At 42.4% G+C, this 24729-nt stretch overlaps 1 long non-coding RNA gene across 1 annotated transcript; it reads left to right on the forward strand.

Moving 5' to 3' along the window:
• The first annotated feature begins 1069 nt into the window (after positions 1-1069).
• LOC128853447 (uncharacterized) lies at positions 1070-19906 on the forward strand. The gene is made up of 4 exons (XR_008451985.1): positions 1070-1188; positions 7888-7926; positions 10109-10251; positions 19786-19906. It is a non-coding gene; the product is annotated as an uncharacterized LOC128853447 (long non-coding RNA).
• Positions 19907-24729: the final 4823 nt, after the last annotated feature.

The following is a 24729-nucleotide window of genomic DNA, read 5'->3' on the forward strand; positions in this document are numbered from 1 at the left end:
AGCAAAATGAGGGGCATAACTATAAGAAATGTGCTATGCCTTTGCAGTAGTTTTAGTTCCAATGCTCTTGCTGATATAAATCCCATATTTGTGCAAGAGCTGATGCTGAGTAAGTGATGAAAGTAGCAGGGTTTTTTGAAAGTGGAACAATTTTAAACAGGATTCCTTGTGTTCACTGTCAAAGTGAGATATCTGGACAGTAACGAACAATGGAGAGGCAGCAAGGTTATGCACTGGTAAAAGTAAATGTGAATCAAAGCTAAGGGGGAGTTCCTGGTGTAGCCCAGAACAAGGGTTTTGTGGGTGACAGAGAAAGAGAACTGCGTGTGAGCCATGGCTTTCATTTCCGAAGCTCATCTGTATTATTTAGGGAGCTTAAAAAGGAATCTTTGTTTCTTCTTACTTGTGTAAAACCAGCCACAGCATCTTCAGTCTATCAGATATCTTCAGTCAAAAGCTTAGACCTCCACTGCCATATTCTGTATTAGAGAATCCTGTGAGAGTTGGTGTTTTCTCGCTCACCAGGACGCAATACATCTTATGAGCACCCCAATCTGATGCTAGTGTTTTCTTGAAAGGAAATCATGTGAATTTTGCAAAAACAGGTTAAAAAGTTTGAATAATAGTGCTGGCGGTGTGATAGGTATGGGTTGGAAGACTGTGGGAAGGTGACAAAACCTGATATGAGAAAACTGCATGACTGGGTAAAATGGCAATAAACTGGCTGCTCTCATTTTGTTCCAGTTCTGTTATTGCCTTTGTAGAAACTTCTTTCAAAGTCAGTTTGGGCACAGAGGGTTGGTAAGAGTGAGCTCATCATAGAGCTACCAGCTGAGGGCCTTGCGCTGTGTCTGGTCCATACACTGTGTTCAATGTTCCACAGGCACGTACAGCAGTTATGAGCATAAACTAGTGGAAACCTGGCTTTCTTCTGGCCTTTCCATGTCCAGGGCAGCTGGCCTGTCCCAAAGCAGTGCTATTTTCTAGGCAATCAGCTAATCACATGCACTCAGGATTCACACTGGATTTTCCTTTCTTCTTTTTTTTTCACAAAAGACTGTAACAACGAACTGTGTTTTAGAGGATGTTTAACTTCACTGGGAGAGTAAAGACTCAATGTCTCAACGAAGGCTTATGTCTCAATGAATGTGTGAGGCTGAAAAGGCATCAAAGACAGATCTGAAAGAGGTAAGATTTGATAGAAGACATTTTATTAGTGTTTATTGGCTGGTGGTGCTTTGCTAACTTCAGCGGCATTCCCTCGATGGCCAATGAGTCAGCACAAAGCAGATGTGTGATTAGCATTCGCTCGGGGCACGACAGCCCTCAATGAAGAGTTCAGTATGTGTGTGCTACGCCTGCCAAACACAGGGCCACACACGGGTAGCGTTGTAGTGCCCCCTGAGTGGCAAAGCCTGGGGAAGGACAGCGTGGGGCCATCAAAGGAGACCTCAAACTGAGGTTCATCTGAAATACCCATTTGTCTGATATTTATATTTATACTTCTGCAAGTAGCATACACAGCTTAAGACCCACCTTTTAAACTGACATTTTCTTGTAGGTACCAGGCAGCAAAGTGAATCCATTGGCTCGGGTCAGACTGCTAATGCGTGTAACTGTACGTGCAGCCCCTAAGGCTGTGGTGGGGATTGATGCTATGCGCTTTATCCACTTCTAATAGAAGCTAGAAGCAAAGTTCTCAGACACCTCAAAGGTGCGGAATCAGGCCAACAGGCAATTTTGAGCTATAACTGTTTGGTGAGCATAGCAGATGCTGATTGATTAATTATTTATAATAGCACATTCTGTATTATGAATACAGATAAAAACTCAGCAAAAGCTGTTGAAAATGGAGCCTAGCGTTTTTATAAAGTACCTGGGGATATTGCATTTCAAAAGTGTTCTGGAAGTAAATCTCAGTATTAAAGCCATTTCCATAAGTTTTTAATGTTAAGCCTCTTTAGCTCAACAATGAAAACACTTAACTTCACAGTTTGACAGAGAAGTGTATTAGCAAATGTCATGGAAGGACTATGTCATGCCAGCAATTCATTCTCCTTAGGAAAATTATCCAGCAAAGTCCTTACAATTTATCAGTGGAATTGAACCAAAATTCGCTTTCAGATAAGTCATCGGGTGCAATCACTTTTACCCCTCTCTTGTTTGGAAATATCTAGGAGCACCCCATAGACATGCCGGTGTATTTTTATCATGTTTTGTGCTTTGCTATCTATAAATAGCTTGTTGCGAGTATTCAAAGCCAGAACTATAAAGGATTGACTAATTCTATACTTCTGACCTGATTTTAATCTCAAGGATCTATATTGGAAGAAACTTACATAAAGTATTATGTATAACAGCGAACATAGACACCACTGGATTCCAAGGGGAGTCCAGTCTGTTGTCTTTCGTGATTCAGTAGGTGCTCACTGACACTGAACAGAGGAGGCACAGAGAGGTAACAGAGCTACGGCAGCTCCATCAAAGTCATTTAAAGGTGGGAGAGTTGGAGGGAAAAGACCCCAAACTTTCCTAGATTTGAAGAACTTGTATGAAGTGACTGGGGCAATATATCAAGCAGCTGTTACTGCTTAGTCATGCTAAGTGGATTAGTCATGCTAAGTTTGGGATTTGTCTAATATTTTAGAAAGCCATCACAGCCCACTGCCCTGGCAGAAAACTGCACCGGTCTCTCTCAACAAAGAGATTGCTCTGGCAAAGCTGATCAGTGCTGCCCTATGAGGTACCGCAATATCATATTATGTAAATGTTCCACTAAAATAAATAGAATGGAATTTAATGTCACTGTAGTCGGAGAATGTGGGTCTGATTGCAGTAAGCACAGGGTTCCAGTTCTGCTTCTAGACAGGTGATTTAACAACTCCTCTAGTTGGATATGCTGTGATCAGATGTGCAGCCTGGGTTTGGCATTGGGGGAATGTGAATACTTTAACTTAATACCACGTTTTATTTGTACCAGTATTAAGCAAAGCTCATGCACTTGGGTGTTCAAGTGACTTAAAAAAACCCAATAAACACAATTGTAACAAACATGATCTGTACAAGTCAGTCTGAGCACACCTTTTTTAAGTCATCTCTCTTTTCCTCCCACAAGCATTTCAGCCAGTGACTGTTTTGCCTAATTATTAAAATACCTAACAAATGGGCCTCTACGCTTTTTCTCCCCAAGCCTTGTCCACTCAAACCCCTCCTGACAGCAGTGAAGCAGGTCCTCCTCCGTGCATGGGGCCACCTTCAGTGGAACGAGGTGGGTTCACATCAGCTAAACATCTAACAGTCTGGGCTGTGCAAAAAGGGAAGGATTGGGCTCTGCTTGGATGACAGGAGTGTGCAGCCTCCTGCTGTTGAGAGGAGAGCTGACATTATCAGAAAAAGCCAATGTTTGAGAGAAGTAAAAATAGAATAGGCCACCTCCATCAATTTCTGGTCTGAGAAAAGCACGAGGCTAAAAAGCAAAGCAGTGGATGTCTTTAACAGCTATAGATTAGGGAGTGGAAGTGGATCTAAAAATCTTGCTTTTTCAAGGAGGTGTTCAATATCTATCCAGAGAAGAGATCGTGGACTCTTAAAGGGATTAAAGCACTGATTACACTAAAATGGCACTGCCACTTAGAAGTAGACTTCTAAATTGTGGAGAGTGAAGGAAGGGCAATAAGGAGCAAGCCTGAAGAAGGCTCGTGCTAAAGGGCAATGACACGAGGGGACCTAAATGTAAAGAGTTTGGAATGAGGTTGGCAGCTGGCAAGACAGAGATATTGTTCAGAGGATGCCAGAGGAGGAAAAGAAATGGAAGAACTATTTGTTCCTTGGTCAGAAAGAGAATTGGAAAGTATCTTGAGCATTCCTGAAAGCTGTAACAGGTAAATTAAGTTCTTGCATCCTAAGTTTAGTCATCAGAGAATACAATGTGATGTACAGGCGGTGTTTGTAGTAAACAGTATTATTAGAATAACGGATAGCCTACAGTATGTATAAATACATGCATGAAAAATGAAGCCACTGTCAGTTCTTAAATATGGCGTTAGGACTATGTTGACTTTTATGAAATTAAATTCCTTTCTCACTATCTGTGTTTCATTTACTTTCTGCAGAATGAAATGTTACTTTTTGGACAAACATTTCTGCATGATGTCATTAAGATTGTTGAATGACAAAGAAAAGGGAAGGAAGGAAGATTTGTTCCCACGGAGTTTTTTGGTTTGTTTTTTTTTTTTATACTAAGGGACTTCAAATGCCAGAGCAGAGATGGCCTATAAATCTAATTGCCAAAGCCACTATTAGAGTAAGAAAGGAATTTAGATGGGATTTGTTCAAATGCCACATACAGTAGAAGGCAAATAGAGACTAATCCATTGTGGTGATTCTGGTAGGAAATAAAAACTCACATCTCCATAGGATTACTCTAGTTTAAGAGGGAGGCAGAAAAGAAGGAAATTACATCTAAATCCATTCACTTTGAAAATTAATTGCCTCGAAATGACAAACTCCTTGAAAAGGAATGACACTCCGAGTCTGATCCAGGTCCCGTAATGTCATGGGAAATTCTTCAGAACTTCAGGTTCCCATAGACCTCGTGGGAAGGAAATTGTGGAAATGGCCTAAAAAATGCTTTTTTTTAATTAAAAAACTTGGCATCAGAGAAGTTTCTCAATGCCCTGCTATGCTGTGCGGTCTTCCAGCATACGGGCACAGAGCCTGGCCCTACTATTAAACATTTGAATTCCAGTTCTTCTTGGGTCTGAGCACTTTCCTTGGATTTTCCAACTCCCTCAGATGTACAAAAGATCTAGTATCAGTATGGCTACACTCAGCTACTGGCTTGGTCCTAGTTCGTAAAGGCCCTTTTTGGCTGTTGCTGGCAAATCCCCCAAAGAGCTTGTTCATCGTTTCCTTCTAGGTGTGTCATTTCTTTGGGCATCAGTACAGTGAGTGGGTGCACTGGATCCACACATCCTTACGCTCTGAACATCGGGTGTGCTCAAGCACACAGCCTATTCATGGCCATTATCACAGAATCATAGAATCATAGAATCATGGAATCACTAGGTTGGAAGGGACCCACTGGGAATATAAGATTTAATACCTTGGTCTTAGAAAACTAAGCTACCTACGTTGTTAGCTATGAAATTGCCCTGTGTCTCATGTGGAAGATACCATCGCAGCATTCATTATGTTATAGTCTGAGATTTTTCGTGTCTAAAACTTTCCAATCGAAAGATACAGTGCTGCCAAAAAGCATTTTTAGTGAAAAATGCCAGTTCCAGTAGAGAGAAATCAATCATTTAAAAGCATTGGAGAATTTTTTTTTTTTTCTTTTCATTCAGTTTTAAGAAAAATGAAGTCTATTGCAGTTGTCCACCTCCTTGGCACTGGGGAGAGCTCTGCCTCCTGGGTAGACTTGCCCTTTTCCTGTAGAAGGGAAGGCATTTTTCTCCGGGATTCCACCGACACTGGAGGTTTTCCTCCAGTCACTGTCAGAACCATGACTTACATCCATTTGGGGTGTAAGCAAAAACGTGCACTTGCTGAAAATAAACAAATGAATAGCATTTGGATAGGAAGTGTACCCACTTGGGTCCTCTGCAAATGTGTTCAGGTAGGGCGTTACTTGAAGTGATTTCACAGATGTGTTGCCCAGGGAGTTTAATGTTCACGAATGATCGTGTTTGGCATTTAGAAAATACTTTTCCTCTGGAGCCCCCCTACCAAACACCAGCTGGTTTATACACAGTATCCCAGGAAGGCAAGGTAAGACTTTCAACTCCATTGTTTGAATGGGGAAACCGAGGAGCAGAAAGGGCTTAATGGCTTTTTCAGGTCCTCACTGTGAACATCTGCAGTGATTCTGTAAGAGTTTTCTGCTCCCTATTCTAAATCAAACTTATGAGATAATGCTGCTTGTTTTCCCTCTTTACTCAGCGCTGGTGAGGCTGCACCTCGAATCATGGCTTCAGTTTTGGGCCCTTCACTCCAAGAAGGACATTGAGGGGCTGGAGCGCGAACGGAGAAGGGAATGTAGCTGGGGCAGGAGCTGGAGCCCAGGGGTTCTGGGAACAGCTGAGGGACCTGGGAATGTTTAGTCTGAAAAGGAGACCTCATCGTTCTCTGCAGCTCCTGGAAAGGAGTTCATAGAGAAGTGGGTGCTGGGCTCTTGTTCCAAGTAGTGAGTGACAGGACAAGAGGAAATGGCCTCAGGTTGCACCACGGAGGTTTAGAAGCATGGGAACAGGCTGCCCATGGAAAACGTAGAGTCACCATTCCCGGAGGTATTCAAAAAATGGGGAGATGTGGCACTTAGGCACATGGTTTAGTAGTGGTCTTGTCAGTACCAGGTTTACCGTTGGACTCAATAATCTTAAAAGTCTTTTCCAACCTAAACGATTCTGTGATTCTTTATGCCCAATATGCTCAATGAGCAGCAGTGAACTGAGAGTGCAGACTTGCATTTTAAAGCTAGTAGCTTAAATAGAGAAGCTTAAAAAGCAATTCTAAGCTTAACTGAGGGTGATAAGTAAAGTAAGGATCTGATAGCAGAGAAATTATCTGTTACCTGGACCCTCAGTTAAGCATTGCTGTATTAGTCATGCCAGTGTTTGGTTCACAGGAATTACAAGGACTGAATTGTGGTTTACAGCCTCAGCATTCTTGAATGTGGAGGAAGGTTTGACACTGAGATCTTTAGATTTCCTGTAGTTTTCTGCTGGTGTAAGAGAGCAGACACTGTGCCTAAAAGGCCTTTTAAACTGGCTGCAGGCTGCTACTGACTGCATGCTTGGTTTCATCTGTATGGGGGTATCTGCAAGGTGTCCTGATTTCAGATGGCGTGAAAGAAAACAGTGAAGGTGCTGAAAGAGGCGACTAATTGAAGATTATGAGAGATTAAAATCCTGTAGGCCTTTCCAAAGGGTTAAATGGCCAAGTGCTATGTCTTCTCCTGTGAGGGGGCACGCAGTGAGATGTGCACCCTGCAGCTCTGGTACTAAGCCTAAAGGAAAGCGGTTTTAAGGTGCTCCTAGGTTCTTGTTGCCTGAATACCCCTTCACTAGTACCATGATTTAAAAGGCATCATGAATCTGCCTTCTTGGTGCCCCAACACAGACTGTCCTTGAGACGATCACAGCAATCCACCCCATGCCTTTTTTGTCTTTTTCCTCTTTTCTTTGTCAGTCTGGTGCCAACTACATTGTCTTAACCACTGCCAATTTGAACTAATGAAAAGAGGAGAAATAGCAGCTCTGTGGGAATGTTTCAAGGGGATTCTCATCCAATAGAAAGACAATAGCAGAAGATGCGTATGTGTAAATTGTGGCTGAGAGGTAAAACAGAAAGAGAAAAGAAAGATAGATTGCAAAAGAAGCCTTTTAATACAGCAGAATCTTTCTAATCTCGAAGTCCTTTTACTCTGGTGTCATGAAATGAGGGCTCACGTGCAAAATTTAAACAACGCAGGAATAATGTTTCTACTGTGCAAAACAAACACTGGTCTTCTGAGAAGAAAGAGCGAAACTAAAAGAGGGCAAGTAGTAGCATTGCTTGTTTCCAGGCTGTCAAGAATTGCCCTTTGATCAGTTTTATCAAAAGCTGCACTGATTGTCTTCAGCTAGGGCTGGGTTTGAAAATATTAACCCTCCAGGGTTCTTTTTTGTTTCCTACTAAATCTAACGGCAGTGTAATAGAAGGGTCATTGGAACGGGATGTAGATAACGTTTTGCAGTCTGATCCAGTGAGATGCTGGATTTTCTCAAGGTAATGAAGTTCAAGGGTTCTTAAAGCTTAGGAAACACGCTAACAAAAGGTTGATCAAATCCGTTGCTTTCAAGGTATTTAAATGAAATAGCCAGACTGACTTCTATTTTACCTTTACAGGTTTTCAGTTAAGAACAAAACATCTGATGAAGAGGAAAGGTATGTTTCCATCTTCAATATCCTTAAAACAGGTTAAAACAGAACTAGAGGTGCAGAGGCGGGTGACAAGGCACAGAGTGCCTTATGTCCCAGGAGCAACAGATTAGTATCTTCAGCACAGGAAAAACACACTGACAAGAATACGTTAAAGACTATGATAAAATGGGGAGTGGTATTGGGAGAAAACAGTTCTTTTATCACTTTCTTGTGATAAAAGAATAAGGCAATATCAAATGGAATTATCCAATGGTAGGAACAAAAAAAAAAAAAAAGCCACTTTGTCACAAAAGCATGTTAGTTAAACTCTGGAAATGGTTGCTGCAAGGCAGTGTTGAGATTGGAATTATAAATGGGTCAAAAGAGTACGGAGACAAACTCCTTGATGAACATTCTGTTAGGACTATTGATAAAAGTTGTAATTTCCTGATATCTAGGGAAGTGTATTGGAGCAATATCACTGCATGCTTTTCTTATATAGCTGTCAAAGCTGGAATCCAGAGTTCGATGTACTTCTGACCTAGCACAGCCACTGTTCCTAGGAAGCAAAGAAATACAAAGTGTTACTTGCAACCTATCTGGAATGCCTTTGCTAAAGGGAGCTGAGGCAAGGATGTTGGTAGAACCCCTCCTGGCCACTAAAATGTGGACTATCAGCACAGCTGCCTGCACATTAGCATCCATGCGACCACTGTGCCATCAGATTCTTATGGTTTTTCACCCTTCCTGTTACAGCATTTACAGTAGCAATTTGAATCAGACATGTCTTGAGTATTTATGCTCAGCACTGCCACAAGTTTTGTACTGTTTTTCTTGAGTGTCATATCCGAAGGAAAAAAACATCATTGAAGAAGGAAGCAATAGCTTTAAAGACTAATGAGTAATTCATATGTACTGTGGGTTTTAATTATAAGTCTCCTGTGGGCATATTGGTTTTTGCAGTCATTGTGCAGACAGACTGGTTCTTTGGTTTCCAGACAGTTGGGCAGTCATAACAGTTGGAGCAGAGGATAAAGACTGGCTTTGCTGTCGGGCTCACAGGTTCTGTGGCTGAGTCGGCAAGCGACTTCATGAGTGAGCTGGAAGTTTTGTTCTCAAATGAGAGAGAGCTTTAAGCCCCTATTTGTACTTAAACAAATCTGTTTAAAACCCTTCTCCTTTGCTGCATCAGTTGATGTGCATTGAAATACCTATAGCACTGGATAACAGTGTCCTCAGGTGCAAACTTGCCAAGGATTGTGTGCACTAACCCTTCCTTGGCATGAAACAGGTATCAAATCACTGAAGTTAGCCACAAGGGTGCTATCCCTGCTCCTTATGCAGCAACTGCCTGGGAAATCCATCTTCTCTGGTTATAGGACTTGTCTCGTAGTCAAAACCGTGGCAGAACAAGATCTTCCCAAGGCAAGAAAATTATACCATTAATTCAAGGCCTCTTACCCATAAAGTGGAAACTTTGAGATGTACTGTGAAATCAAAAGGGTCTCTGGCACACATTTCATCACTGAAGTCAGTGAGGGAAGGTTATTTATCCTATGTTGAGAGTCTGGGCAAGAACAGCCCCAAAGCAAATGAACTTGGATCTGACTGCCTCTGACTTGAGAACAGATGTTCAACAGAATGTCGGGAGAGAACTGATTGCTGATTGTGTGGTTATGAACTGCTTTGGACCAATTCAGTATGGAGACCATGCCAACCTGCAGTCAGAAAACTCGTCTCCTCATTTCCATGATTTACACAAACTAAGTTCTGAGGAAGCCTCTGGGTCATAATGGGAAAAGGCTTATGATCAGACCTCCAGCAATGTTTAAGAGAGGGAAACCGGTCACCACACTGAGAAGATCTTCAAAGGCATATGGGGCTCTTACTAAATTGATCAATTAATATTTTTTATCAGTTGTTATTGTCTCTCATCTACAGAGTAACATGCTCCCTGCTTGTACCAGAAAAACACCACTGCATCCCAAACAGACTGGTTTGAATTGTGCTTGAGTGTATTTTTAGTTTGGGTTGGCTGAAGTTACACTGAAATCATTCTAACACAATTCTCTTTTATCCTAGATGGCACAGTGTGGAAAATATAAGAATGGAGTTTGTGGTAGTCTATACTGGATAAAATTTGCATTGATTAGGAATGGATTTTTACTGTAAAAGCTCACGCTTTCCCCCTCAACTTTGCTAACAGGGATCACCTGGTTGATGCTTTTCAGCAGAGATCCCAGTTCGACATGAAGCCTTGTGCTCCCAGCTCCACACCTTACCTGCCCTTCTCAGTGCTCCTCTTTGAAACAGGACATGCGCAGGATCTGTGTTAGGAAGCTCCTTTTGGTGAGTGTTTGAGCACCTCCTGTGCTGAGGTTTGCTACAGCCCTGGGTCTGAAATGCCTTGGTTTCCTCAAGGATCCTGAAACCACTTGCAGCACACGGTAAGTCAGGTAGATGTATACCAAGTGCTTCTGTGCAAAATGTGACAATAGCATCTACTCTGCTGTGTTTCCTGTGCCTGATGTCACGCTTTCTGAAGGGACCCCTACCAAGTCAGCTTTCAGATCTGGGTTTTCCTTGGGGTTGCTCTGAGATTCCTTTCAGGTTCTAATCTCGCCCACCCTGCTCCCAAGGCCTCTTTGCTCCCTGAATGCCAGTGGGATTTTCCAGCAGTTGGAGATATCTACTCTGCATGGCTCATTACGAGTCCTTACAACCCAACTGGTAATGAAAACTGGCTAACGCAACCCCCGTGCTTTCACATACTTGCAGTCGGGCCAAAGTGCATTCTCCTGCCAGTCTGTGTATGGCTCATATTGCAAAGTGGTGCTTTTTAACACTGAGGTTAATACATGCAGATTACTGGTTCTACTTGAGATTAAAAACAATGGTAAACATACTTTTGAGGATACAACGAGTTTGGTGGCAAATGCCCTCAGCTCTCTCTTGGAGGGACGCCACAGAAATTAGCTGTTTATTTTAATAATGGGAATTATGCCTCTAATAAGCATCTTCTTTAGTAATTTGTAGAGGGTTCTGTTAGGTTGTGGACGTGCATTTCTATGAACAGGGATATTTGTTGAAGTTAAGCCTAATTAAGGAAGAAATTATGCAGGACTTATTTGGAGGGCTATAGGGTAACAATCTATCCTGATTCATTTTAAAGTATTTCCACTTGGTGGAATGAGACTTGTAGTAACTCTGGAGGCAAAAATCCTTCAAGAATTGTATGAGAATGATTAGGATGATGCTAATGACTTATTACCAATAGTAAATGGCTCATTAAAGTCCCATAAGGAATTGTGCCAAGTGGACACAACTGGAATTTCTACAAAACACAAATATTGACAAAAACATTAATATTTAGCATCTCCCAGTTTACATTATTTACTGCTCCTTTATTTATTTTTAAAAGCTTAAAGATTCTTCTTCACCTAAAACGTAACAGGTATTAGGAATGTGGTCGTCTTCTGGAGACTGAATGATTGGTAGTAGTGGGAGGATGCAATACATAGTATTATAAGTAATAGGTTGACAAATATCTTTATTTGTAAGTTTTGTGCATGTTTTTTTGTGTTCATCTCATTTAATTGTTTTTTAGCAGCACCTCTGTTTTTCTCAGGCCAGGGTTCATGCTTATAAACCTGTGTATTTCTTGCCTTCCCTTGGTGTTCCTGCCTAGATGAGCTTAGATGCCCTTTTTGGTTTGTATTGGGAGTCAGAAAGGGGTGGGAAAAATTGCTTAAAAGGCCTGAGATGATTTTATAACTTTCCTGTTTGTGTACTTGCATCTGGAGTTGCCACTTCCACCCAACTCCTGGTACCAAGACTCCTGGTAAAATTGTGACTCTCGAGATCATTATCCACCAATTAGAGCGTCATCGTTATGAGAAGCACCACAATGCAGACGCAGCTGAAATACCTGTCATGCTGATTTATGCCAGTTAAATGTTTGCCTTCTTCTCTGCTTTGCACATATAAAATGTGGTGTTGAAGGAAACTATGAAGAAACACGTGCCGCTTACCATTGTGTCCCAGCACTGGGTGTAGTATTTTGGTGAATATTTGATCAACTCCTACATAGTCTTTAGCTGAGTTGTTAATTCCTAATTAGATTTCAAGAATAAATATTTCTACCCTGACTGTTGATACTTTTTGGAACCAACTTTACAAGGAGGTTCAGCTGTCGTTTTGGGCTGCTCTCCCTGTTATGATTCCTTGATTAGCTGTCCCCCGTGCACTGTGCTGAGCGCTTTGCTGAGAAGCAAGCATTCGGCTGACACAGACTGATTCTGACTTGCCGAGCGTTCCTCCCAAGCATGATAACTGCCACCAGTTTCATTATGATTTGATGTTATTCAGTGGCTTCCAGAGATTCTCAAGAGTCATCCTTTATTTGTGTTGATACCATATGAAAATAAGGATTGTAAGAATTGCAATTCAAGCTCTTGTATAAATATCTGAGAAGCCAGTAATAAATAGTCCTAATTAGTAGACAGAAATGAAGTGCTTTAATCTAAACTACATGAGCACAAGAAACAGATGGGCTTAAATGCAAATAATTCTCTTTTTTATAACAAGCTCTTTTTTCAGTTTTTAATATCTATCACTGCAATTCAATTTTTTTCTTTGCCAAACATGTTTCAGTGAATTGCAAGCTACTTGGGAATGCTGCTGAAATTCTCCTAGGGAAGATGCGGTTCTTGTTAATTAAATTAATCCATTTTAATTAATATCTTTGTACCCAGGAAGTGAAAGCCTGAGTTTGCTTCCTTCCTTTATTCCTTTGGGGAATAGAAGTTCTGTATACGTAAGGGGGATTTAGCCCTTTGGAACCAAACAGAATTGTTTTTAAGCAGATCTCCTCATAGCACTGTATTAATAACAGGCATTCAGTGTGGTATTTCCACAGGTCATTCAAAAATCACATCTCTGCTCTGAGTCACTTCATCCAAAGCGTGTTGGGCTACTATGCATTTACTATACAGTCCTCAAAGTAGGTCGTGTACTTCACGAGAGCATCAGACCAATTTAGTGCAGGATTGAAATATATGGTGTGGGTGCAGAACCCTCAGTTCTTCTCTAGGAGCAGTGCCGTCGTGCACCCAGGCTGTAACAGCCAGTTCAGATGCACACACCAAAGCTGATACATGGCAAATATTTCACTTGTGCACGCCACCGGCCGTGCTATGCAGAAGAACTGAGTTTCTGCTTGAGGAACAAGCTTCTTCCCAGAATCTCCAGTCCAGCTGTGCATATCTTAAGCAATAGTGAGGCCGCCTGGGTAATCCTGGGAGCATGGATGTTAGTCTAAATGAAGCCGTGACTTCTCCAGCAGCAAGCCCAGTCTCCCTGTACTCCGTGTTCTGTGCAGTGATGCATAATCACCCAATCTAACCAGAGAGGCGAAGTACCGGGTACAAAAAAAATGTAATTCTGGCATCAGTTTGTCATTCTTCAAGGCAATGAGTCTTGCTCCTCTCACTTTGGCTGTGAGAGCTGGACAGCATGGGGCTCTTTTATATTCTGCATTGTCGCAAATAGCACTTAGTATTCACTAAAAAGGTATTGATCTCTCTCCCTCACGTCCTAAACCTCCTTGTAAATCAGTACATCTCATTGAGTGAAGCACTGAAAAATAAAGCCTGGATCTAACAGTTTCTCTGAAAAGGTACTGGATCTCGTGCTGGTGCCCAGTGCTGCTGACCTGTCGTCCCTTGAGTGCTACAGCCCACAGATACCGTTCTTGGTTTGATCAGAAGTGTTACCATGTGAAAGTTTCAATGTCACCTCATACTGATGTCCAAAATGCAATGATGTCGTTCAGTGCTGCACTCCGTTTGAACTCCTGTCTGGCCAGTAAACATCACAGGCCACTGACAGCTTTCACAGGTTCGCTGCAGGAGCAGGTGTCTTGGTGCTCTTGTGATGTAGGTGCAGTTTAGTGTTGCCTTGCAGGTGCCTGGGTGGGTGTCTGACCTTGCTTGATGGGTGTGGCTGAGCTGCTTCTGGAGTCTCCACTGGCTGCAAAAGAAGCTTGAGGTCCTGCCTTCCTAACTCTTGTGAGATGGTATAGAACCTCCTTTCTCCTCATTTCCCTCCTGGTAGATATTTCCTGTCAGACAGATTCAGACATGATTTCAGAGGTTTTGTGGAGCTGATTCTTCAGATGTGGGGTACCTCAGGTCACCAGACAGTCCTATTTCAGACCATATCCTTGTGACAGTACCTAATGACTCTCCAGACTGCTTTGCTTGCTCTGGGAAGTGGATTGAAACGCTGCTCAGCCAGGCTGGAAGGGCCATGTGCCAGTTCTTACTCTGTGCCCTCCCTCTAGCTGATCATAGAATCACAGAATGACCTGAGTTGGAATGGACTCACACGGATCATCGAGCCCAACTCCTGTCCCTGCACAGGACAACCCAAACATTCATACCATGTGCCTGAGAACCTTGACCAAATGCTTCTGGAATATTGTCAGGCTCGGTGCCATGACTGCTTCCCTGGGAGCTGTTCCAGCGCTCCACCACCTCCTGGGGGAAGAACTTTTTCCTGATGTCCAACCTAACTCTCCCATGGCACAGCTTCTTGCTGTTCCCTCTGATCACTCAAATCCCGCTCCAGATTTGTGCACTGGCAAAAGGGTTATTTGATGAATGTATGTTCTACTGTTGCCTGAAATCTGTCAGTGTGGCCAGTGTTACACAAGGAAAGAACATGAAGTCATCATTGATGCCTGAAGAGATTTCCCATAAGAAAAAGAAGCACATTTCAGTTGATCTGACCCACTGTCTCTCTTCCCTCATCTCTTGTCTCCATGGTGTGCAGGTTCTGAACCTGTTTCAGCTGGGTGGCTTGTATTAATACATCGCTTACTGATCAACTAGGCTGGCAGGAAAAAATCAAAGAGAATGTCAGAAAACACTAGCACAATTCTGTTCCCAGCTGGAGAACTCCTCTTCTATCCTGTCACAGTTAGAGAGACGTGATATGGGTCACAGAAGCCTCGCTGTACTGACAGTTGTTACTTCTGGGATTAGATCAATATTTGTCTGTATCCTGGAATTAGTAGAACCGCCTGCAGGAATATATTTTTGAGGTGATTTCCTATCAGTGCAGGATGCCTCTGAATTTAATTCTGCTATTCAAGACACCATTTACTTTTCTAATACTTAAAGCCATGTGCACTGCTCACCAGACATCCTGCAGGTAAAGGGAGAAAAGAAGAATACACGTTAGAGGATTAGACATAATATGGATTGTGAAGTCTTATGTAAAACAGAAAATCATATTTTTTGAGATGTTTTGCAAAGAAATTGTGCACTTGGCAGGGCATTTAAGTTACCTGTCATTTACACCTTGAGGATCAGCAGAGAAAGCCTAATACCGCTTACGCTCTTAGGAATGATTGTCTTTGTAAGGCAGCTATCTTTGCAGCATTAGACAAGGCAAGAAATGTCAAGTTTGTCATCTCCGATAGCTTCTTTGTAAAGTGGAAGTTGCTTAATTTCAAAGGACCAAACCGAATACCATATTTTCTTTCTGTTTCCAAATCCTTTTCTGCTACTCCCTTAAGGAAACAAGTGGCCAAATGTTTTATGCTCTTCCACAGCGAATGCTTGTCTAAAAAAAAAAAAATAAAATCACTGTAAGAACAAAGATCAGAGTAAACGGATATCGGTGTTATGTCTCCGTGCATTGTGACCACTGGTCCAGGTAGATTTCCACTAGGAACCACTGTGCATGGGATGCAGAACAGAAGGCGCAGCCTGGCTCACTTCCTAGTTTTTCCTGGATCCCTCCTTTCTAGTCTCTTGACCCTCTGCTTTTAAAGATATTTTGTGGTCTGTCCTTAAAAATTGTTACAAATGGCCTAGTTAAGCAGGGAGAGGATTACTACTTATCTATATTATATTTATTCCAGTTTCTGCTTTAAACATTGTTTCATGTAAATTTACCGTGGCATTTAATTCCCTCCATTTATACACTTGACTTATTGCATTTTTACAAATACTTATTACAGTTATTTTGAATATCAGTCTTGCGTATTCCCTAGCTGCGCAGCCTTATTTATTATTTCTTTTTCATTCTCATTCGTTATAGAAGCTAAAATAAAATGCCTGTGGAGGCAAGGACAGGTAGATTTCAGCATGGGATGAAGTGCTCTGGTCTAAATTGTCATAGAGCAGAACCTGGAAGCACCGGAGGAATAATCAATCCAGGCAGAAAAACATGCTGCAATTTTACCCTTCTCCTTCGAATGTTAAAGCCAGCTGCTTTGGTTGTTGGAAAGTTTGGGTAGAATAACATGTTGTGGGCTAATTTAGCTTACTGCTGAGCACTGCTGCCCAGCAGAGCCGAATAGATATATCTCCTGTCAGTCTGCAGCTCCGAAAACAGAACTGTCAAGTCACTCCCACGGTAAATGGTTATTTTCCCTGCACAGCTAATGCAGTTGTACAGAACAACTGGGCTACCAGGAACATGAAAACAGAGGGGCCGTAATCTTCCAGAGCTTTTAGGCAACAAAAGCCCATAGACGGTGGATTCCCTGATAGGATAATCTTGGCTGTGTTGTATTCATATGTGCTGTAACACAAAAAAATACTGTTTCTCCTGTGTCTAGCAGAGGTCACAGCACAGCATGGCTGGATCTTTGTAGTAGAGGAGTACCTGCAGCTTCTCAGCAGAGCCCTGCAAGTGAAAAAATGGATCTGCTCACTGCAGCCAAGAGACTGCGGCTTGGCTCACAGAGGGATGAGGATCCCAAACCGGTGAAGCTAAGTGGAAAGATGTGTAGAATTATTTGAGCGCTGAAAAGATGCTGAGAAACCTGTGACAATAAATAATCTGTTCCACTTCGGTGGTGGAAACTGATTTTGGGGCATATCTAGAGAAATAAATATAGTGAGCAGGATTTCAGTCTCAAGTCTAGTAGGAATCAAACTTTCAGACTGACAGCCACCGTTTGATTGTTTTCAACTATATTTTACCATCTGACTAATGTCAATTCTTTCAAGCAATTTAAATTTTCTTTGCTGAATGGAAAGTTACAGGACACGGATTCTCCATCACAGAAGCAAACACCTTGGCTGAAGATGAGATGATCTATTAGAGGGGAGCCAGATCCAAAGGCAGCAGAACAGCTGTACTGAGTTTTTTTCCAGCCTAATAGGGAATTGAATCTATTTCAACCTTGGGACAAAATACCGCATCACTTATGTTTGAAGAAATGACTGCAGATCGTTTGCTACAATTGATCATTTACTGCTGCCTTTTCTGGCTTTCACACTCTGACGTCCTGCTCCTTGAGCACCAGGTTGTGTGAACAAAACGCTCCCGAGTGAGTGGTTGTCTCCAGCAGCAGGTTTTGCCAGCACCTTTTGCACAGTGCCCCTGCAGAAGGCACTTATTATTATGAATACAGAGAAAAGAAAAAGAAGAATGCTGCTTAGTACTGGCTTCACAGGGTAATCAGAGTTTAAATGTAAAATTTATCTTCCAGAAGAAAACAAATGCTGAATTCTAGTGGCCAAGAATTCAAGCACCACAGGTCAAAATTATAATATCTCTCTCTAATGCTGCACTTAGAAACCGTAGAAAAGGAATAGTGCATTTTCCTGCCACTCCTCAGCCACTTCATCTTTGAATAGGAAGATATTGAGTAGGAAGCAATCGAGAATTTACATTGCTTGTGTGTGTGTCCCCTGATTATAGCAGGGGATCACAGAGGGCAAAGGTGAGCCAGTGGGTTTAAAACACCACTGCACAAGTAATGTTGCATGCACTAATATTACGCGCCTCGTTGCGTCTCTGGTTATTCATTCCTTATGCCAGTCCTCTGGGACAAAATCAATGAGACATTTTATGTTATGCTTCAAAGTCATCATAATTGTTTGTTTTGAAGCAACACTTTTTTTCCCTTTTGTCAACCAAGCAATTTGCTGAAGTGCCCAATTTTGCAACAACAGTCAGGAGCAGAGCCAGAAGCTTTTTAAAAATCATTTGAGGAGGGGAAGACCCAACAACAACAAAACCCTGTGCTGGAATGCTGTGTTTATAACATGGAATTCTCCCCAAAGGGGAATCGTAATATAAAAATAAAAAATCCCCGTAGCGCTTACTGCAAACAAACACAAGTGTTAAACATTAGTTGTAGCTGTGTGACAACAAGGTGTCTTTGCATAATTAAAGCACCTCAGAAGATGTGTACGGCAAGACATCCCACTGTCAATTAGCTGCTTGAGTGGTCAAGTTTCCACATAGAAATCCTGCGTTATTTCTTCTTTGGAGAAGAGCAGTGCTGTACTTGACCTTTCCTGCCTTCCCAGAGGATGTTGCTGTGTAATCGTTTGCGCTGTGTTACCTATAGCTGAACCTGTGCTTCTTGTAAAAGCCTGAGTCACAAGTTAACGGATGACTAATGAGGAGGATGTTTGTATCTGTATTAACATCCAACAGCCCTGACAGTGACTGCAAAAGCAGCGGTTCCAGACATGGTACAAACACTTGGTAACGAGCTCCTCCAGTGCTTTTCAGCAGATGTCAAAGCGCTTTACTGTCAGTCCTGGTCTGTCTGGTGTGCCCGGGAGCTGAGCGCTCAGCACTGCTGCGGTTCCCTGGCGGCAGCCCAGAGGCTCCAGTCAGCCAGGGGAGAAATGAGGCTGGAAAATCAGGCAAGTCTTTGTCCAGGCTGGCCCTCAAATCCTACAGCATGCAGCTCAGAAAAGACACCTGAGGTCTCCGTGTCTGCAGTCCATGAATCTCAACTCAAGGCCTCCTCACTAATTAGGAGATTATTCGGGAATGGCTATAACTGAAGCATATTGGGGGGAAAAAATAAAAAGAAGAAAAAAGGCAGCAGTGTATTGTGAACATCCCTCTGCCGTAGTAAGACCCTCTGGGGATGCTACTAGACTGCTTGTAAGTGTATTTAACATAAAGCAGAGATGATTGAAAAACGTAACTTGTAGCTCCCTGGGGCAGTTTGCCATTCACGGGATCTAGGACAGCGAGCGGCGCTGGAAGGAGATGTCACAGCAGCGCTGCTCACGTTGGCACTGCAGGCAAGAACAGTCTCGTGCGCACTCAGACTACGATGTGATGATTAGATCCTTTAGCGCTTGTGAAAGCCACTTGTTTACAACTCTTATTAAATAATTTTTCTACGCTCTGGTACAAAATACTCGTTTCTTAAGATTTGATAAGGCGCATCGGCCTGCGATGCATTGTAAGTACATCATAAACGCAGAGACAGTGGAGCTGGGAGGCCAAATCCATTAGTGGCATTCTGTCGAGTTCAGTGCGCTTATCCCCTGGACGGATTTTGCGTGTATTCTGTAAAATAGGTAAGTATTTGACTAAAATTAGCCAAATCCTCCAGAGCCTAATGGAGCACTTATGGGCTTTGGCAACTTAACCCAATGTTTAATTTGCACTAATCTAGCCAAGACTGTAGAAGCATGAAATATACTCTACAGGGAGAGTGCGGCTCTTTGAAGTTAGTGGCTTAATTCCCATTGTCTCTGATGGGAGCAGGACTGAGTTTTATGTGGCATTTACTCCTGTTATTGTAGACAAAAATATTTTAAAATATGAATTAATTTTGCCTATGTTTGGGGAAATTCCAGTCTTCTGAATTTACTAAAATCTTATTAACTTGCAGGAGAGCTTGGACAGCTGTGGTTGTGAGTTCTGCCTGTTCTCCATGTAGGTATCATGGGCTGCGAGGACCTGCAGGCATCACTTCTCAGGGTGTGTGCGTGCAGAACACTAACTCGCTAGCTAATAGCAGTGGGAAGAGAAAGAAAGGAAAACAGCTCTTTGTGCAGCAGCGTGAAGTCAACTGACACTTAATCCAATCTTTTCTTTTTTAAGGGGATTCTCTAAGCACCAACAATTCAAAATGGATTATTTGTGTTCCCCTCCTTCGTTTGGATTCCCCCAGCTTGGTGGCAACGTGATGGTCTCAGGCGAGTCTGTGGAGCGCGGTGGGGGCTGCGGCCATCCCAGCTGAGCCAAGGGCTGCAGTGGGCACCCGGGAAGCGGGGATGGAGCACTCTGGTGTGCCGTTCCTCAGCCAGATAAGTGACTGTTTCAGTTTATCCTTTTGACAAGAACAGAGGTTTCCATTTTAGACAGTTACAAAAGGTGAGCACGTAGTGTTTAGGGGGGAGGCAGCTCAAGCAGTGATCTGGGCACAGAGAAATAGGGCAGAGGAAGAGAAAATGTCTTTGAAATGATCCCACTTAGCCGCCAAGTAACTATTACCATGGCGCAAACCCAAATTGATATGCTGCCTCCACAACACTTTGATTCACTCCTGCAGCCAGGTGCTGAGAGTGACTGTAATAATACAGGGTGTTACAACAGAGAAGCACATAGGGGAGTAGACAGGCAAGACAGTAGGCAGAAAGCAAGCTGTCTGCTCCACAGACACTTCAAAGGGGGAGGAAATCTTTTCAAGGAAGTTATTGTCAGAAGCTACACAAGAGTTCCAGTGATGTTAATGCCCGCTGTTACTACTCTCTCCCACCAAAAAGCATTTCTGTCCTGGTGATGTGACTTTCCCTGTGATGGGGTGACAAGCGCTCCCTCCCCCCCCAGCCCCCATCCTTTTGTTTTACTTGCAGATTTCCTGCTTTTCTAGCCCATGGTCACCACTTCTTTGACTTGAATGTTCAAAGGGCAGAGGCACTAGCCTCATTTTGTAAGTGCAGAGACACAAGAAGAGTTTCTTTTAGTCCTACGAAGCACCACAGATTCCCGCACTTTTATTCTTCCCCTTAATCTATGTGAAACCTCAAACATCCAGAGGACTGTATATAAAGGAGAGGGACTGCTCCTCACTTTCAACACTGTCTGCCGGTGGATGCTGACAGCAGCCTACTACGAAAGGAATCACTGCTGGCTTTAGATGCTATTTCCCAAGCCTGTTTCCTCTAGGCTACGTTGTGACACGCCGGTATCGGCTGTTACTCCAGCAATTTCTGGTATTTACCATCACAGCTCTCATGTCACATCTGCCTGCCTTACGCTTCAGGTGCAGCTTCAGGCAGGTGGAGGAAAATCAACACAGACAAATCCTAGAGCTCCTCTCTTTCTGGCTCTCTTTGCTAACCTGGCACGAGAAGGGTTGCGGTGGGAATGGAGGAGGCAAAATTCGTTCAGGAACGTACTGGCAGGAGGTGGTAGGGGACAATGTCAGTGTATCAACCGCACTCTCTGACTGGTACAAGCGCCCTTGCACTGAGAAAATTGGTTTGTATTTGATTCTGCTGATGTAGCAAACCAAAACAGCAAGTCAATTTGTGAAAGACGATGGAAAAAAAAGAAGTGACATGGTTTATTAATCCCAGAAGAGACAGGACTACATTAACCAAACCTGGAATCTCCAAGAATGAATTGATTTACTTCTGACACTCTTATCTTGATTTTTCAACTGCCTATCTGGATTTACACGTACTGTAAACATTGATGGTATTCATATGCCATTATAGGATTTCTACATGGAAATGGACAGAATTCCAGTCTGTTCCACCTTCACTGATGATCCATATTTGAGACAAAATTTGTGGCCTGTAGTCAGTGTCGCTGACTGATCATTTTGATAGGGTTGCCTTTCTGAGGCAGTTATTGTATCTCAAAGCATTTTGGGATATGGAGTCATTTATCAGAGTACTTTTGAGATGATCATAACTACAGGAGAAGCCTTTCAACTGGGAGATTGCGTAAGATGATATTGTATCCTAAATGCAAAGGAACAAAGAGAGCAGAAATAAAGGGAATAACCTGCAAAACGAAAATGTCATGAATAAAAAAGGATCATCACTAGATTATAGTTGTATTTCATCTTAGCCTTACTTATTTAATCTTCGTATCACATTTTCTACACTAAAATATTAAAGCTTGGGATCTCTCTGGCACCTCCTCATGTGCATTTTAATTAGATCTATGTACAATTCTGTACAAAATCAGATCTGCTTGGGGTTCTGCCTCAAAGGATGGAAAAAAGTTGCTTTTGGAAACTTGAAATAAACTTCAGGGGGGAAAACCCCACGGCTTGAACCATCCTGACTGATTGTGCTTCTAAAGGACAATCTGGGTTTTAGCAAAATTGGTGCCTACTGACTGCAGGAAATACAGTCACCTTCATCGTCCTAGGAAATACCCACGGAGACCCACAAAATCTCACGTTTATCAGTGCTGTGATCCCTACTGTGCGACTGCAGCAAGACGCTTCCTGTACCGTTACACTGCAACAAATGACCGGTGCTGCTGGGACGCAGGACTAACATTGCTTTGCTATAAAATGACCCTGGTGATTCCTTGGATGTTGTTATAACCCAGTGAGTCCTGAAGAGGCTGGTGGTGCCTATGTGACTGACATTGAACAGCAGTGGCAAAAGGCTGGGAACTTGAGAAAAGCCCTCGGTGTGAACATAAATGAGAGCCTCTGATGATTGTTGCGGTGCATTCTTTATTGTGACAAAGTGGCTGCGCCACGCAGATTATTTCTAGGCACTCACAGACTTTCCTCACCTGCAACCTTTTAGTGCTGGAGATAGAAGAGGCAGTTCTGTGGAGTTTTTATTGGTTTAAAATGTTAACATCAGGGAAGCATCATTTTCCCTTCATGAGGAGTGAGGTCTTGTGTGTTATTTTGCGTGGGAGAGTGCTTCCATCTGAGGAAAGGTGAAATGTGGGATCCAAGGGCAGCAGGGAGGACTCAGACACTGAGATGGAGGAAAAGGTGCAGTCAGGCCTGCAGCTGCCAGAAGCTCATTGCCCTGAAGCCACATCACCCACCAGGGATGCTGATGATGTGGTGGGCCCATGCATGTCACAGGGAAATTAATTACTCCATTGAGTTTAAAACACACTCCAGAATAAAATAAGACATATTCCTCCAACATTTTGTACTGTCTCTAAAGAACCTGTACAAATATAATCCGCTGGTTCTGCCTGGTCACCTCAGGGAGCTGATTTCCAGTACCATAATTACAGAGTGAGATGGTAAAACTTACTTATGGTTAGTTTATTTAATATTTATGTTGCTTGCATGTGTGCAAATTCAATAGTCTGTATACATTCATTGCACGACCTGTACCAAATATTCTGACTGCTTTTCCCCCCCCCCCCTAAATCCAGGAATTTCTGAAATACCCATGCACTCTTTTATCCATCACGCAAAATAAAGGAGGCAAAGTCTGTTCTTACTGGAACTCACGAAGTTGCCCAACTTGCATCAATTCCAATGGTAAGTATCTGACAAAAGCTTGCGGTACCTAAGACCGAACAGAAGAACAAATCTCTGCCATTAGGTCTGTCCTCATAGTGTGGCCCTGATATTGTTCAGAGATTTTCCAGCAAGCCCATCTATTTGCAGTTAATGCAAGTTTGATAAATGCCTTTTAGCTCTAATTTGCTTTTATCATCATCACCACTGTTGACAGGCACTGTGTGGCACAGCAGAGAGCATGAATTCCCAGATCCCTGGGTTCTGTGTCATCTCCATGGCACTGCTCCAGGTTCCAGTCATACAAATGCACCTGCAAAGCACATTTCAAACCAACTCATGAAAGTTTTTGCCAGCTTTGCATTAAGTCAAAGTTTCAAAGTACCACCATATGGCTTGTGTTATCGATCCCAGCTCAAACACTGCATCAAATGGTCACAGGGAATTGCTCATAACCAGCCAAGAAGGTTTATGAAAAGTAATCCTCATGTACATTTTTGTTAAATTAATTCACATAATCAGTTTGGCAATCACAATACAGGTAATACCTAACCAGGAAACAGATTGTATCATTCACAAAAATTAGCACCTAATGAATTCTAATTCCCAGTCAATGTGAACAGTCACTTTCAGAACTACACGTTGTAGACATTTTAGATCTGAAATATCTCTAGCTGCTGTAGCTCTGCTTAAAACAATGCCACGACAAATCCGCTAGAACGTGTAATATTGTTCTAGAAATTTACCTTCACCAGATTATCTGAGAACTCACCAACGTTGTCCCTGCTTTTGTGTTGGTCTTCAGAGCCACAAGAAACACAAAGTTACAGAGACACAGGCAAAGACTGTCAGTCTTGCCTACGCTGTTGTGTTCTGACCTAGAAAATCAGTTACACATCAACTAGGTCTTCTCGAGATTTGGAAAACACTCTCCCCTCAGTGTTGCTTTCTGTCATATTTAGCAAGGGTGACAGTGGTTTGCTTTGAGTTCTTGGGCAGAGGGAAAAAAGATCTTGTTCTTCATAGTAAAATAGTAAAATTACAGGGGTTTGCAATCAATGGATGTTCAAAAACAGGAAAGGATGCTTTGACTTATTGAAACTTTTGATAGAATTCTACACATTATTTAAGTATATGTGTAGAAGTGGCACTTAGCTTTTTAATGTCTTTCTGATAAAGTAAGTGAGATGATAGACTCTTGCTTCTTCTCAGGCTAGATTTATTTAGTCCCTGCTTATCCTACTGGAGCCATTAAAAGTGTGTTGTGGGAATGGTTTTTTCATTCCTCAAGTTCTACAGGAAGATAACTTTGTGTTATAAATATGCAAAACACATTGACATTTGATGTGAAACTTTTCCTAAAGCATTTAATTAAATCTTTTTTATTTTTCCTAATCTGAAGTTTTATACCAAACTGCTTCAGTTTGTTGCATAAATGAGTAAGGGGATTCAGTGATACATCACTAGTTGTGGGAGGTGTGTTGTTCAGTAGCCTATTGGAGGGCTTTAATTCAAAGAAAGCTTTTTTTGGGTTTTCTATTACATAGCAATTCTGAGAAGACGGCGATTGGGGCTGGAGAGAA

The sequence above is a fragment of the Cuculus canorus genome, chromosome 13 (genome assembly GCF_017976375.1).
Source record: "Cuculus canorus isolate bCucCan1 chromosome 13, bCucCan1.pri, whole genome shotgun sequence".
NCBI lineage: Eukaryota > Metazoa > Chordata > Aves > Cuculiformes > Cuculidae > Cuculus > Cuculus canorus.